At 53.8% G+C, this 14,142-nt stretch overlaps 1 pseudogene; it reads right to left on the reverse strand.

Moving 5' to 3' along the window:
• Nucleotides 1–10,755: 10,755 nt before the first annotated feature.
• On the reverse strand, nt 10,756–10,875 carry LOC120367226 (5S ribosomal RNA; annotated as a pseudogene).
• Nucleotides 10,876–14,142: the final 3,267 nt, after the last annotated feature.

The raw sequence follows: 14,142 nt of genomic DNA on the forward strand, positions 1-14,142 counted from the left end.
TGTGACAGGCTCAGGACTAAATGCAGGGGTCACAGAAGGGAGCAGACAGTAGAAGTACTGGGCGTCAGGAAAGGCAGGCCAGAAGGGAGGGCCATCAGGAGGGGCCATCTGAAGGATTTGCCTGAGGGGGATGGTGGGGAGGGAGGAGTCCAGACCCTTTTTCGACCTCCACTCATGAGAGAGAATCCAGAAAGATTTGTTTTGGGCCGGGCGCGGTGGCTCAAGCCTGTAATCCCAGCACTTTGGGAGGCCGAGGTGGGTGGATCTTGAGGTCAAGAGATCGAGACCATCCTGGTCAACATGGTGAAACCCCGTCTCTAGTAAAAATACAAAAAAATCAGCTGGGCATGGTGGCGCGTGCCTGTAATCCCAGCTACTCAGGAGGCTGAGGCAGGAGAATTGCCTGAACCCAGGAGGCGGAGGTTGCGGTGAGCCGAGATCATGCCATTGCACCCCAGCCTGGGTAACAAGAGCGAAATTCCGTCTCAAAAAAAAGATTTGTTTTAAGACGAGTGTCTCAATCTGTTAGGGCTGCTGTAACAAAATACCATAGACTGGGTAGCTATAAATAGAAATTTGCTTCTTACAGTTCTGGAGGCTGGGAAGTCCAAGATCAAGGCACCGGCAGATTTGGTGTCGAGAGGTCCTGTTGCTTAGTTCAAAGATGGGACCTTCTCATGTCCTCACATGGTGGCAGAGATGAGGGAACTCTCGGAGGTATCTTATAAGGGCACTAATGTCCATTCGTGAGGGCTCTACCCTCATGGCCTAATCACCTCTCAAACGTGCCACCCCTTAATGCTTCATACTGGGGCTAAGGTTTCAACATAGGAATTCTGGGGGGATGCAGACAGTCAGTCTGTAACTGTGGGAAGGACAGGAGCCTGTTCAAATGCTGATGGGAAGGAAGGAAGGAAGGAAGGAACAGGGACCCAAAGGTTGAAGATCCAGGAGAGAAGGGGCCCATGAATAGATCCCTGTAGAGCAGGATTGGGTGGGATTGAGGGCTTAAGGGAGAGATCTCATGGGAGAGTCCTGAGAGATTGCGCCTTTATTAGCCCTGAGGAGGAGATCAGCAAAGACCCACTGAAGCTTAGCCTCCCGGGCACCCTTCCCTATTCTCCAGGTGGGCTAAGAGGGCCTTGCCTTACACCACTGGGCCTTACTCTCTGAAGTGGAATGGATTGTTTGCCTCCCTAGACTGGGTGCTCTCTTTCAGTAGAGTTTAAACAGAGGCAGCGCATCAATTCATTTAACAAATATCCTCAACTGAGTGTAGTGGACTTTATAAATGCCCTCCCAACACTTTGTGAGGTTGAGGAGGGAGGATCATTTAACCCGGGAGATTGAGGCTGCAGTGTTATGATCACACCACTGCACTCTAGCCTGGGTGACAGAGTACGACCCTGTCTTGAAAACAAAAACAATTTTTGTATACTTTGTAGAGATGGGTTTCACCATGTTGCTCAGGCTGGTGTCGAATTTCTGGGCTCAAATGGTCTGCCTGCCTCGGCCTCCTGAAGTGCTGAGATTACAGGCATGAGCCACTGCGCCTGGCCCATTTGCCATTTTTAAGTAATGGACAAGGTTGGTCATTTTTCCTTGTGAATTTGCTCTCTTCTGTGTGGTTTATGTATTGTTGAGGTTTTTGCCCTTTTTATAGGTGCCTAGGAAAGCTAGTAACAGAAAAATGGGTGCTCATTGTGATTTCTGAAAGTCAGCAGCAAAAAGGGTAAACAGGAATGTTCTGGAAAGGCCCTGCCCTGGGAGGGACAGGGACTGGAAGGCCGGAGGGAGGGCTGCATGCCTATTTTTACAAATAAATGCAATCTGAATGGTTTAAAACAAACAAACTACACACACACACACCAAAAAAAAAAAAAAAAAAAAAAAATCCACTTTGTAGTGGGCACTGTTTTGGGCACTGGCAGTATGATAGTGATAAATGCAATGAAGGAAATAAAATGGGTGATGTGATAGATGGATGTGTCTGGAGGTCAGGAGAGCATCCCTTGGAGGAGACTCCTGAGCTGAGACCCAGGACAGCTGAGAGCTGGGCAGGGTGGCGTAGCAGGGCGTGGGCTGGGTGGCCACAAATCCTGCAGCCTCTTTTCTCCTGGCCACTTCGCTCCCCCCATCCAGGCCTCTGGTGGCTGCAGGGCCTCCTGCCTCCAAGTTAGGTCTCTTTCACACCTGCCCTCTAGAGTGCTCCAGCTCCTCAGCTTCCAGCTTCCTCTCCCCCAGGCCTGGGTCCTGGTGCCTGCATGGCCCGACGCTCATGCATCGTAGCCTTTGCATCAGGGGGCACTCATACCTATGCCAGGCTCCTGATGGTGTCTGACCCACTCAGGGCTCAGGGATTGCTGTTTTTCTTCTCTGAGCCTCACATTGCTCACCTGGAGAATGGGCACCATAACGCTACGAGGACTGAAGGAGCTCAGAGGTGTGCCACCTGGGAAAGCCCCTGGCGCCACCTGGGAAAGCCCCTGGCGCAGCACTGGCTCAAGGAGCAGGAAAAGTCTTTTCCTTTGACAGATACCAGGTGACCAGTATAACCTTTTGGTTTGAACTGAGCTTAGCTGTTTACAAAGTGCTTTATAAATGTCCATTTATTCATTGGTTCAGACTGCGGATCAAGGTCTCAGCACACAGGGGGTTGGAGCTGTAGGCATGGAGGGAGGGAGGAGCCAGCCCTCACTGAGACAGACAGACCGGGGATCAGTCCCTCTCTGCAGCTAGTAGCTGTGTGAGCTTGGGCAAGGCCCCGCCCTCTCTGGGCCTCAAGTCTTTCTGCACAATGACAGATGTCAGAGGGCCTTCTAGCATTGATGTGCTGGGATTCTGGGGCCAGTTAGTGCAGGGAGAGTTCCAGAAGCAGCCTCAGTTGAGCAAGATGCTTTGAATGGGTCTTTTTAAATCAAGCACTAGTTATGTGAAAAAGGTGGAAAATTGATTCAATGAATTATGCAGGATCTTTCAAATGTTGGTACATTTTCTTAACTAAAAAGTCACATTTATCAATATCACCATCACATAATTATGGACCCTCTGAAAGGATCTCGAGGGCCCCAGGGATGCTTTCCTCCACAGTGCTGGGACTAGATAGGTCTGGGGTCCCCACGGCGGGTCTCCTGGTTGCCTCAGTGAATGCTGGGGGTACTGTGATGCAACGTGGGTTCCTCCTGACCCCTCTGACCTGTTCTAGCAGCGTGGGGCCTTCTCTGTCTCTGTCTTATGTTTACTCTTATGGGGAGTGTGCAGAAGACACACAACCACTGGGCCATGTGCTGGGAGCCCTGGGGGAGCAGGGTCAAAGGATGCGTGGTGCATTTGTCAGAGATGGAGGCTGGTCCGAGGAGGAGACCCTTCTGAACCTGACAGGGCTAGAGAGGGGTGGTCTGGGGAGGGAGGCTTGGGCTGGGGGAATCCATACACACCTGGGGTGAGGGAGAAGGAGAGGCGTTAGCTCCAGGAAGGTGTTATTTTGGGCTGTGACCTCTGTGTGTGTGTGTGTATGTCCATGTGTCTCTGTGTGTGCACGTGTGTCTGTGTGTATATATGTGTGTGTCCTTGCGCCTGTCATATGCATGCCATGCACATGCAGCCCTTCCAATGCTTAGGTGTGCACCTGCCACTCTCACACCTGTGACTGTCACTGAGGCTCACAGACATGCACACATGAGTGAACACGCAGGCGCACACCTGGTGCTAGGCAGATCCATGCATGCCAGATATGTGCACTTGCCATGCCCCGGCCCTGGGGATACAGTAGGGAGTGGGCAGAGTCCCCGCCACAGGGACCTCGTGCAGCCCACAGAGATGCCTGCAGAGTGGAAATGATAAGGAGCCTCCTCGCGCTTGCTCTGCCAGGTGCTGCTCTGGCTGCCACTCTTGTCACTGAGGGAACTTGCACAGCATGTGAGCTCGCCGTGCCGGCCTCAGAGCCTGTGTTCTCACCCTCTGCGCTGCATGTCCTTTCCCACAGACTCTCCCCTTCATGCACACATGCACAGACTCCCAGAGCCACGCAGAGGCACACAGGCTGCTCCAGGGCATACGTGCGTGCAGAAACATTTTGCATGGTGTGCTCACATGGTGAGTGCACCCCGTTGCTGTGTGCTGCCACACGCTGCTGCTCTAGAGAGCACCTGTCTCTTTTCTTTAAAAAAATTTTAAATATAGGCCAGGCATGGTGGCTTATGCCTGTAAACTCAGCACTTTGGGAGGCTGAGGTGGGTGGATCACGAGGTCAAGAGATCGAGACCATCCTGGCTAACATGATGAAACCCCGTCTCTACTAAAAATACAAAAATTAGGTGTGGTGGCACGTGTCTGTAGTCCCAGCTACTCAGGAGGCTAAGGCAGGAGAATCACTTGAACCAGGGAGGCATAGGTTGCAGTGAGCCAAGATCACACCACTGTACTCCAGCCTGGGTGACAGAGCAAGACTCTGTCCAAAAAAAAAAAAAAGAAAAAATTAAATATGTATGTTTTTTAAATTGTAGAAATGGGATGGGCCGTGTTGCCCAGGCTAGTCTTGAACTTCTGGGCTCAAGCGATCTGCCCACCTCAGCCTCTCAAAGTGCTGGAATTACAGGCGTGAGTCACTACGCTGGCCACCTGTCACTTTCATAAGTCTCAGCCCTAGGTCTTGTCACTCACCCCTCTGCCCTTGGGACCTGTCATGAAGCCCCGAGGCCTGCTCACTTTCCCGACCACTTCTCTCCATCAGGCTAGGGCCCCGGGCTGGAGCTGGTGTAGGGCACAAAGGCCTGGAGTAGAGGGAGTGGGTCCGGTCACACAGGGAGTGCGTGTTGGATGGACATGGATGAAGACACGGCCTGACTGCCAGCACCTGGAGCTCTGCTGGAGAGCTCAGGGTTTCCTTCTCCACCAGCCGAGAGGTGCAGCCACTGGGCCACATGCTGGGAGCCTTGGAGGAGCAGGGCCAGAGGATGGGGTAGGGGGATTTGTCAGAGATGGAGGCTGACCCGAGGCTGCCCTTTGTGCATGTCATGTACACATGCGTGTGTGTGCGTCTGTGTGTGTGTGGGGGGCGGTGGGGGGGTAGGAGGCAGCCTGGGGCTGTCAGAAGGGGGCGGGAGGTAGGATTCCACCTATCTGGACCTGAACCCTGCTTGTGCCAGCTAGGTGATTCTGAGGCAAGTCACTTAAGTTCTTTCTGCCTGTTTTCGCATTCAAAGAATGGACTAAATATTACTTATGTTGTGAGGATGACAAATATGTGTGTAAACATCCGGGCACACACGAAATGCCTAGGACACAGCAGTTATGATTTATTTATGTGTTGTCTATGTGGGGTGGGAGGAGGATTTGGAGCCTTTTTAGGACTTGGGAATTTCAGGTCTTGACAGAGCCAGTCTGGAAGGCCCATCTGTTCGGGCTGCCCTGAGGGACTGCGGACACTGCCCCTATGTTTACAGGGACCCGTAGTCAGACATTCATGGACCAGGCACAGAGGCAACACACCGGCTGACAGAGGCACAGATGACACAGCAGCTGTTTCAGGCTCCACAGATGGGCGTGGGGATCTGGGGGTCAGAACAGGCCAGGCCCTATGTGGGGCATTTGATTCTAGTTCATTCTATTTTTATCTTTTTCATCAGATCAGGGCACCCGCTGGGCTCGCTGCGTCTTCCTGCTTCCCAGCCCCACCTTCCCTCCCCTTGCCCACCGCCAGTGCATCTTGTGTGAGACGTATGGGGACAGGTGCGCGCACACCCCGGGGAACATGTGGTGGGTTTCCATGTACCTGGATCCATGTGGATCAGGAGCACAGGCTTCTGCTGGCTGTCTTAGTCTGTTCAGGTTGTGATAACAAAATAACAACAATCGGGGTACTCAGAACAACACACATTCCTTTCTCACAGTTCAGAAGGGTGGAAACTCCAAGATGAGGGTGCCAGCAGTGGCGGGCTCTGTGGAGGGCTCTCTTCCGGGATACTGCCTGCCGGTGTCCTCACTGTCCTCGCAGGCAGAAGTTGGCGCGCTGAGCGAGGGCTCTGCTATCAGGTCCCAGTCATGAGCACTCCTCCTTCATGACCTAGATAACCCCACAAAAGACCCCACCTCCTGATACCATCACTGTGGAATGAGGACATCAACAAGTACATTTTGGGGGGACAAAAACATTCAGACCGTGGCACTGATTTCAGTTGTCATCTAAGTCACCACTTGTATGTCCAGGCTGACCTGTGACCCTAGATCTATAGGGGTCTGCCCTCTACCTCAAAGCAGAGATGGACACCCACACCACCATCTGCCCCCTGTGCCTTACCACCTGCACCCCAATTACGGACACCCATGCCTCTGTCTTCCCTGAGTCTCACGAGCACTCCCCAGTGAGTGACACACACACCTTCGTCTTTCTTGCATGCTTCATGTTGCAGTGCAGAGGTTGGGGGTTGGGAGGGGGTGCTGCTGCTCCCGGGGAGTGAAATCTGTGCTGCAGTGGGGCGGGGGGTGGATTCATGAGAAAACCAGGCAGTGCCCCACCAGTTCACTCACTTGTAACACGGAAATCTCTTCAATGAATAGGGACCCTCGTTTCGAATGCCAGGCTCTCTGCTGACCATTCTCTCTCTAGCCAGAACTGGATCACTTTATTTCATGTAAATTGTATTTGATTGATTTTTTTTGCTTTTCAGAGATGAAGTCTCACTGTGTTGCCCAGGCTGGCCTCAAACTCCTGGGCGCAAGTGGTCCTCCCTCCTCAGCCTCCCAAAATGCTGGGATTACAGATGTGAGCCACCTCACTGGCCATATGTTGTATTTGATTTTTACAGCTGCCTGTATTTAGCCATGTGAAAGTGATTTTCCACTTATGTCAGAGATACAAAGTTTCATATAAGGATAAATTTTAAAAAAGAATATAGACCTGGGTGGTGGCTTGTGCTTAATTCCCATACTCGGCTTGAGCCCAGGAGTTCAAGACCAAGACCAGTCCAGACAAGATAGTGAACCCCATTTCTTTCTTTCTTTCTTTCTTTTTTTTTTTTTTTGAGACAGAGTTTCGCTCTTGTTACCCAGGCTGGAGTGCAATGGCGTGATCTCGGCTCACCGCAACCTCCACCTCCTGGATTCAAGCAATTCTCCTGCCTCAGCCTCCTGAGTAGCTGGGATTACAGGCAAGCGCCACCATGCCCAGCTAATTTTTTGTATTTTTAGTAGAGACGGGGTTTCACCATGTTGACCAGGATGGTCTCGATCTCTCGACCTCGTGATCCACCCGCCTCGGCCTCCCAAAGTGCTGGGATTACAGGCTTGAGCCACCGCGCCTGGCCAGTGAACCCCATTTCTAAAAAAAAAAAAAAAAAAATGGGTTGAGCAGAGGGGAACTGGGTAAGCTGACATCTCCGCCTTGCAGATGCCGGAAATGGGTGGTCCGGGCCCGGGTTGGGTTGCTGGATTTGACGCCGTTTGGCTGTGTGACTGTGGAAATGTGTTCAGCTGCTCTTAGCCTCCATTTTCCATTCATAAAACAGGGTCATATTAATTTCTAACCAGACTGTGATTGTTGGTGTGATCCTCAAATAAGCCGACAGCATCAGGCAGTGCCCACCATCAGCACTGTGCAGGCCTGGCGTTAGGATGTGAATATGAACACGGGCGATAGTGCGTCCTGCACATGCTGCAAGGTGGACTTGAACGCTGGCAAAACACTGATCTAGTTCAGCTCACGTTTCAGAGGGGCAACAGTCCCTTTTGCCTCATGCCACACTCCACTGGCCCCAGTAGAACCCAGGGGCTATTAAGGGGCTGTCTGGGGTCAGTCCCAATGGGTGGCTTTAGAGTTGGATAGGTCTCTGAGCCTCAGGGTCTCATCTATAAAAGAGGATAACCCCATGCTCGGGGACTCATGTTTGGGGGTCATGGGACCATACCAGCCGGCACTCCATTAAATGCTGGAGTCACACCCCACGTCCACGTGCCAGCTGCCCAGCAGCAAGTCTGGTCTCCTCCTCCAGTTCTCCCGTGGACGTGTTCCGTGGCTCTGAACAAAGCCTTGGTTTCTCCTTGGCGACGTGGGGCGCTGGGCCCTGGAGAGAGTGCGGCTGTCCTGGCCCACGCCTGCGAAGCGGCGGAAATCGGAGCCCGCGGCCGCCAGAGGGCGCCCCCGCTTAGGCCACACGCGCCTCCAGGCGGGCAGAGGGGCCGGTCCTCAGCGCGGTGGCAGCTTGGGCGCCCGCCCGCTACTCCCCAGCTGTGTGTCACCCTGCTTGCCTCAGTTTCCTCGGCTGTGGCGTGGAATTCTCCCCGAGATCGCCTCGCAGTGCTGCTGAGAGGCTCGATGAACGCCAGCGGTTGTTGCGGCGCTGCTGTTCCGAGCCGGGGGTGACGGGAACCCACGTTCTCACGCCCTGGCTCCTCCCGGCTGCCCCGCGCCGTCAGCTTCCAGTTCAGGAAACTGAGCCTCGGGAAGGGCAGAGGAAGGCCCTGCGGCGGCGAGGAGCCCAGCGGGGCTTGGCGCCTGATGACCGGCTCCAGACCGGGCTGTCACCCCGCGTGTCCTCGGCCTTTGCAGCGGCCAGAGCCCCCCGCTGACCTGGAGCACCTCTGCCCCGGGCCCGTCCCCGCAGCGCCGGCCTGGGAGCCCTGGGCTTCTTTCCAGTGGCAGCTCCGTGTCAGGTCCTGTGGGGACCCGGGGACATTCCCAGGCTGGTGTTCCTGCTCAGAGCCTACCCTCTGTCACCAGAGCCCTCCTGCGGCGGCCTGTGATTCAGGGCCAGAGGAGACAGCAGACACTGAGTGGCTGTCTGGCCCCAGCTTTGCAGAGCCTTTGCTTAGCCCAGAGCATGGATGCCCATTGGAGAGCCATGGCTTTTACAGGCCTGTGTGGCAGCGAGGGGTGGGACAGCCCCTCTCCTGGGCTGACCCTGCTTGGGGCAGTGAAGACCTTTGCCAACTGCTCACAGCGTGTGCGCAGTTCCTTAGCTGTGGCTCTCAGGTGCTTCTGGCACACTCTCTCAGCAGGACACAAGTTCCACGCTCCAGTTTATTTAATTAGAGATGTGGTTTGGCTATGTTGCTCAGGGTGGCCGCAAACTCCTGGGCTCCAGCCATCCTCCTGCCTGGGCCTCCTGATTAGCTGGGACTACAGGCGTGCACCACTACACCCTGTGACACATACCCGCTTTAACAGGGGAGCAAACGGGAGCAAACGGGGAAAATTCAAGGCTTCACGCCAAGTAAGTGGCAGAACCTGGACTTGAACCCAGGTCCTCACCCCTCTCTGCCGCTGGGGAGATGACCTTCATGGAGCCGCAGCCAGATGCCACTGTCCTGGAGTTGTGCTCCGTGTCCATGCCTGTGCTATACTTCCCGCCCTAACCCCGTCTCTGTCCTATTCGCCCCTCCACAAACGCCACAAAACCTTTCCTGGTGATCCCCACGACTACTGGTGTCCTGCGTCTTTGAAACATTCCTTCTGGTCTGCCTGGAAAAACTACTATTCATTCTCTAAGACCCACCCCCAGCATTACCCCTGGGAGAACTTAAGTGCTACTTTTCCTTGTCCCTCTCATAGATGTGGTTACTGCCTTGCTGGGCTCTCTGTGCATTGGGGTTACAATGTTGTGAAGATATTGCTACATCTGTTTATATCCAGATCCATTTAAAAAATGTTTCTGTGTTTTAAAAATTGCAAAAGTGATGTGGGCCTATAGTCCCAGCTACTTGGGAGGCTGAGGCAGGAGGACAGGTCTAGTTCAGGAGGCTGAGGCAAGCTTGGGCAATATAGCAAGACCCGTTTGTAACAACAAAAAGAGATTCAAAAAATTGTAAGAGGCCAGGTGTGATGGCTGATGCTTGTAATCCTAGCACTTTGGACAGCTGAGGTGGGCAGATTGCTCAAGCTCAGGAGTTCAAGACCAGCCTGCCCAATATGATGACACTCCATCTCTACTAAAAATGCAAATATTAGTCCCAGCTACTCGGGGGCCTGAATTGGGAGGATGGCTTGAGCCTAGGAGGTTGTGGCTGCAGTGAGCCGAGATGACGCCACTGCACTCCAGCCTGGGTGACAGAGTGAGACCCTATCTCAAAAACAGAAACAAAAACAAAAAATCTAAGAGTAATACATGCTGATAGTAAGGATCCAGACAGATGAGAAGGGTGTAGAGAGGCAAGCAGAAGCTCCAGCTTTCTACCGGCCTTCCTCCAGAGGAAAACGGTACTAGCAATTTCTTGTGAATTCCTCAGGAAACTCTCCATTCATGTACAGGAGGATGTCATGCTATTTCATTGCTTTAATTATCTCTCTCTGTCCACTGCACCATGCCTAGTTTCCCCGAGGGCTGGCTAGAATCTGACTTAGCTAGGTGCTCAGAAGCAGTCCTGGGCTAGGCTGGAAAAGATGATCAAAACCTTTTACAGGGGATAGTTTTATTCCCTTTTTAAAATTTTCTTTTTCTTTCTTTTTTTTTTTTTTTTGAGACGGAGTTTCGCTCTTGTTACCCAGGCTGGAGTGCAATGGCGCGATCTCGGCTCACCGCAACCTCCGCCTCCTGGGTTCAGGCAATTCTCCTGCCTCAGCCTCCTGAGTAGCTGGGATTACAGGCACGTGCCACCATGCCCAGCTAATTTTTTGTCTTTTTAGTAGAGATGGGGTTTCGCCATGTTCACCAGGATGGTCTCGATCTCCTGACCTCGTGATCCACCCACCTCAGCCTCCCATAGTGCTGGGATTGCAGGCTTGAGCCACCGCGCCCGGCCCCTTTTTAAAATTTTTAACAAAGCCTACAGCACCTGGTATTTCCAGGCGGGTCTCCCATCCAAGTACTAACCAGGCCCAACCCTGCTTAGCTTCTGGGATCCGACAAAATCAGGCGTGTTCAAGGTGATATGGCCGTAGACTTTTATTCCTTCTTGACACCAGCTGACCAGATAGCATGGGATCCGGTGAAACCTCCTTGCTCCTAATTGGAGGCTGCACCTCCTAGCTTGCAGATGTATTTTATTTTCCTTATAGAGTATTATTATTATTACTAAAAGGTGAATTCATTTTCAACATTTAAAGCCTGGGAGATCGGCCGGGCACGGTGGCTCAAGCCTGTAATCCGAGCACTTTGGGAGGCCGAGGCGGGTGGATCACGAGGTCGAGAGATCGAGACCATTCTGGTGAACATGGTGAAACCCTGTCTCTACTAAAAATACAAAACCTTAGCTGGGCATGGTGGCGTGTGCCTGTAATCCCAGCTACTCAGGAGGCTGAGGCAGGAGAATTGCTTGAACCCAGGAGGCGGAGGTTGCGGTGAGCCGAGATCGTGCCATTGCACTCCAGCCTGGGTAACAAGAGCAAAACTCCGTCTCAAAAAAAAAAAAAAAAAAAAAAAAGCCTGGGAGATATTACTTTAAAAATACAATTTTCCATCTGGCACAGTGGTTTATGCCTATAATCCCAGCACTTTGGGAGGCCGAGGTGGGAGGATCGCTTGAGCCCAGGAGTTCAAGACCAGCCTGGCCAACAGAGGGAGACCTCTTCTCTACAAAAAAATCTTAAAAATTAGCCAGGCATGGTGGTGTGTGCCTTAGTTCCAGCTATTCAGGAGGCCAAGGTGCAATCGCTTGAGCCTAGGGGGTCGAGGTTACAGTGAGCTATGATTGCACCACTGCACTGTAGCCTAGGCAACAGAGCAAAACCGCTAAAAAAAAAAAAAAAAAAAAAAAAAAAAAAAAAAAAATTTCTAGGTCTCTTGCTCTTGAAAACGTTCAGAGGAGTCATCTGAGCACTGAGCACTCAGGTCTGTGCAGCCTCATGTACGTCCACCCTCTCTCCTAGTCCCTGAGTCCCATGGCCCCTGAGCCTGTGTCCCCTGTCTTTGGCAACCCAATGAAGAAGTTGGATTTGCATGAAAATAGTCCATGACGAGCAACTGCAGCAGTTGAGTGCCCCAGCAGAGGTGGGAGAATGATGGAGACGGACCCCAGGCCAGGGCCCCTGCAGGAGCGTGAACCCCAGTGCTGTTCTGCGTGGCACATACTCCTCCCAGTCCGTGGGGTTCACATCCTGGATCTCAGTGTTCTGTTCACTGCAGAGAGGAGCAGGGGTGTGAAGTGGGTGGGTCTGTTTCAGGGCAGCCCCTGCTCAGTCCGGGCGTGGGGCTTTGAGGGAACGTGAGCTCAGAGCAGCTAGAGCTTCCAAAGCAAAGCTGGAAACACAACCTGAAAGAATGGACTTAAAGAAAATGAAAACCTGATAACCCATGCAGCAAGCTTAGTATGCCAGTGGCCCTCTTTGTGTCTTTGGTACCTCCACTGCTTTAGAGAAAAGTTTCCTCCACATAAGAAATAGGAGGTTCCTAATGGTAGAGCCCAGGGCAGCCCTTCCAATAGCCTGAGCTTCTGGTTGTCCTCCGAGGAGAGGGGACTTCATCAGCCTCAGCCTGTTGACCATGTGCGGTCCTGAATGTGATGACCCCAGAGCCACCCCCAGCCTCCTCCTGTAGTCCCAGCATGCTCTGCCAAGTGATAGGGTCTCACTCTGTCACCCAGGCCGGAGTGCAGTGGTGTGATCTCGGCTCACTACAGCGTCAACCTCCTAGGCTCAAGCAGGCCTGGAATCCCTGCCTGGCTGCAGAAACACAGGGATACTCCGCAGTACTGAGAGGGGTGCCCGCCAAGGAGAAACCCATGTCTTCCTCCAGAGCAGCCACCCTGGGGGGCGGCAGAGCCAGGGACTGGAGCGCAGGGTCCTGGGCCAGGAGGTTTGGCGTCAGCCCCAGCTTCAGGGAGCTTCCAGGCTGAGGGGGCTCAGCAGGCAGCAGCTCCCACCCACCCTCCTGCACAGCCAGGGCCTGCTCCGGCATCACACTGGCCCACGATGCTTGCCTGGCTTTACACCTTGGCCTCTTCTCACCCTAGGTGCCCGGAGCCCGGCTGGCACAGGTGGGGCAATTAGCCTGAGGCCGAAGGGCAGGGCCAGGCCAAGCTGTCCTCTTGCCTCTCTCCGAGTGAGGCCTCCTCTGTCCTTCCTTTCCCAGTGCCCCCCCCGCCCCCCGCCGCTGCCCTGCTCTTCTGGAGGGGGTGCAGCATGGGGAGGTTGTTGACAATTTGTGCATTAATCTCTCTGCCGGGGGCCTCCTGGTCAGGTGGTGCTTATCAGGGCCCTGCTCCTGTCAGATGGGCCTTCCGGAGCCCGTGGGCGAGGGGGGGTGGCAGAAGCCCCTGCTGCAGGGCCTGGAGACTGCCTCACCATCCCCGGGCCTTCACATCCCCTTGCGCCCCCGCGGGCGGCCTGCTTTACCACATCAGGATACAGAACATTGCATGAATTCCGGTCTCAATGGAATTATTTCAGAATTCTGGTCAACCGCAAGCTCAGGGTATTTCACAAACTATCTATCACTGCTGTGCGGTGGGCAGAGTCTGGGTGGGGGGCAAGTAACGGATGCAGGGAGGCCCCGTCCACTGCCTTGTGGGGGTGGCGTGTCCTCCCCCAGTGACACCCCTGGCTCTGCGGACAGATGGTGTTCCCCTGCCCCCCATTAGCAGGGGAGCTCAGGCCCGGGGTGGGGGCTCAGGAGAGGCAGTGGGAGAACAGGCTCTGGCTGTGAGGGTGCCTGCGAGAGACTGCCCAGGTTTGGGGGCCCACTCCTACCGGCACGGCTCCTTGGCAGGTGCTTGGAGTCTCAGTTGCCCCAGCTGTAAAATGGGATCACGATGCCCAGCCCCCAATTAGCAAATGTTCAGAGATCAGCAAGATTCGAGGCCTTGCTGATTCTCTTACCCTTTAGGACTACTACAGGCAGCATCTGTGAAGTACCAGGCTAAAAGTGGGTGCTCCAGGACTGGCCGCAGGACTGTAATGGAAGCAATACTACCAATCATCCTCCTCATAACACCTCCCACCCCTCTCTACTTGGGGTCCTGCATAGAACTTGGGGGAAGGGAAGTCCCTGCCTCCAGGGCGGCAGATGTCTGGTCTGCACACTGCTGGTCCTCTACTGTGGCAAACCTGGAGATGTCTCCAAGGAGCTCCTTCCTTCGATCATGGACGGTGCCTTGGAATCCTCCTCATCACAGCGCTGGGCAGCACTGCCGACCCCTCAGAGTAGGCGCCAGAGGAAGCTGCTTGGTTATTCTGGCCCCAACTTGTGAGAGTGGTCTGAATTGGCAGGGCAA

Source organism: Saimiri boliviensis, chromosome 8 (assembly GCF_048565385.1).
Source record: "Saimiri boliviensis isolate mSaiBol1 chromosome 8, mSaiBol1.pri, whole genome shotgun sequence".
NCBI classification, from domain to species: Eukaryota; Metazoa; Chordata; class Mammalia; order Primates; family Cebidae; genus Saimiri; species Saimiri boliviensis.